Genomic DNA, 2,821 nt, shown 5'->3' on the forward strand with positions numbered 1-2,821 from the left:
TCCTTAGCGACCAGTTTATTTTAATCGCCTTCAGGTCCTAAGGGTTGGTTCAGCCGTGCGTACTGGAGGGGCGAGTTCGATACATCGCAACCTCGTCAGTTCGATGTATCGCAACAATATGTACTAATCTAGGGAATTTAAGTTATTTATATATTGATAAGAATATATCCACCTTCGCCGTAAAGACGTATTGATGTACTTACCCCCGGCCGAACATTGTAAAGCTGGAGGAACATTTTTTTTGATAAATAAATGCTTTTATCTGTTCTTATCAGTTCAATATCTGATACACTCCGCATCGCAAAGTCAGAATATTAACCTGATTTCTGGAATCGGATGGAGCGGTGGGGCTTGCTCCATCTCCGTCACGAGTCGGTCCGGCAAGTGCAGTGTCGCCGGGAACGGCTCAATAATCGCTGAAACTCCAGTTACTTTCTTCATCAGCTGAACTGACTCGCTTCAATTCCAAAGAAATCCCCTTATTCTGACTCCGCGATAATTCGAAACGTCAACAAGTTGAGTCGCGATTGGGCACGAGTGCCGCCAGCCAAGTGCCATCTCCGAACTCGACGCGGGAAACACAGTCGGCTTCAAAACCGGCTGCACTACTCAAATCACTGGCGGTAATCACTTCCTACCCGAAGTGCGTCCACCGCCTCCTCCTCCCTTCAGTCACCGCATGCGCGGAAGACTGACACCTTTCGCCTAGTTTGGCAAAGTCAGGTCGGCCCGTCTGCGGTGCATCCCCCGCGCAATAGCAGGTTGAGCAGGTGACTCTGTCACTGTCCTCGGCCACGCGACCTGCGCTTCCACCCTAACCGTCGTGTCCAGCCTTCAGGTGACGGCCGACGTCGAGGCCTCTCCCTTTCCCGGCGACGACGACGGAGCCGACGACGGAGACGATGCCGAGGAGTCGAGGTCGGCCTCTGGATTCAACGAATCGGTGTCGTCAGGCGGCAGCGGCGTCTATAGCAGCGAAAGAGACGACGACGACGACAACGGCGGCGAAGGCACGAACGACGAGACAGTCGGCATTGCGCGGTGTCAGGGTAACGGCGATAGCGACGACGATGGTAACATCGTCACGTTCATTGCCGTCCGGTGCTCCGACAATGTCGATTGGATTTATGCCGACCAATCTAAATTCCAGACCATCGGCAACGCCGCCGACAACATCTACGAGCGGCGGACTGCCACGGTGACCAGGGACGGCTGACCCTAGGACATCGCCGTCGACTGCGAGATCCACCGGGTCGAGCGCCGCCTCCATCTCGAGGCTAACTTCTAACCAAGGCCGGCTTACCCTAAGAAAGGGGGGTGCCAATGTTCTGGTAGAGATAACTAATTGAGGTCAGATTTCCAGGAAAGGGGCGACGCCTCCATCTGGAGCGAAGATTACATCCCCGAGGAAAGGAGGGACTCCCACCGCCCACGCAACATCTCCACGAGCGGCGGAGGGAAGGACGAGTCCCTATAGTGGCCCTTCACCACCACGGGCCGTCACCAGAACACGCTTGGTGGCCAGGACGGCAGCATCACCAACATACGCCGCCGTTATTGCGAGCGCTCCAACGATGACGTCACCGTGCTCGTCGACGGACTCGTCACCAGAAAGAGGGCTGCGACAAATTGCTCGGGCACCCTCCACTTCGCCCGGGATACTACCAGCACGCCGTAGCCCTCCACCGAAGGAATGACGGAGTCTCAGCACCCTGCCGACCATCTGCGGTGTGGGACGGGCTCCGCTTCCAGTGACTTCGGCGACACAGGTGACGCTGTGAACATCCACCGTCACCACCACCTGCAGCGGGGGGCAGATTATGACCCCCCCTGCCCGCCATGGGAGGAACAGCGGTGGCCAGGCCCTCACCTCCACCTTCAACCACCCCTTTCCTCCCCCCACCGAGGGAAGTAGTAATGCAGCAGTCGGCAGGGGCAGCCGTCAACGAAGATATATCGCGCGAGCCGCGGCGAATCGGCGTGGGATGACCCTGCCGGAGCCATGCAGACAGGATCGCGTCGTCGTCCAAAGAGGAAGCCCTGCAGGAGGGAACGCCACTGTCGCCGAGGGACAGGACGCCTCCGCCCGCAACGACTTCGCGGGACATCTCGTCGTTCGTGCCACCGCCGCGCAGCGGTAGCGGCAGCATCAACAACAACTGCGTAGCGCATGACTTTTCACGCTGGTCCGGAGCAGGGAGTGCCGGATCGCCGGAGGGGATTCGTAATGCCACCCTTGTTAGCCGAGTGCGACACCCGGGCGCCTCCATCGGTGCTCCCGGCTCTTTCTCACATATACAAGGAGGGTTTCTTAATAATAGCGCTTGGTAGAGCAAATCGGTGGCCCGCGTCCGTAAACGGTGCAACCAATGACGTCGGGGGGGGGGGGGGGTTGCGGTGGGCTCCTGCCCCCATGGGGGCAACAGCTGCGTCTGCGAGAGGACGCAGACCGACCACACCCCTCGTCGAACGGAAGATCATGAATCGAGGCATTCTGAGCATTCCGGACAGAACTCTTGACGGAGGCGCGTCAACAGACCTTTGGCCGGGGAAAAGCTGTCTTCCAAGAGCAAACTACTCATCGGAATGGCGTAGAACGCTAGTTCCCTGAAGCAGCCGGAGGATGTTGCGAAGGAAATCACCCCCAGGGCTCCAGAGCCGCGAGAAGGGAAACGACGAGGGACAAGGCGAAAAGGTCAGGGCATCAATCGGACGGCCACGCGATGAGCAGTTCAAAAGATCGTCGCGACTATCCATCGCTGGCATGTGGACCAACGCGAAGAGACCAGGAAAGAGACGTCATGCAACTTCAGAGGCTCTT

The 2,821-nt window shown here is 58.0% G+C and overlaps 1 non-coding gene across 1 annotated transcript; it reads left to right on the forward strand.

The window, feature by feature from the left end:
- The first annotated feature begins 232 nt into the window (after positions 1-232).
- LOC116433589 (U2 spliceosomal RNA) lies at positions 233-415 on the forward strand. The gene has a single exon (XR_012998524.1). It is a non-coding gene; the product is annotated as a U2 spliceosomal RNA (small nuclear RNA).
- The last annotated feature ends 2,406 nt before the right edge of the window (positions 416-2,821 follow it).

This window comes from Nomia melanderi, chromosome 4 (genome assembly GCF_051020985.1).
Source record: "Nomia melanderi isolate GNS246 chromosome 4, iyNomMela1, whole genome shotgun sequence".
Classification (NCBI taxonomy): domain Eukaryota; kingdom Metazoa; phylum Arthropoda; class Insecta; order Hymenoptera; family Halictidae; genus Nomia; species Nomia melanderi.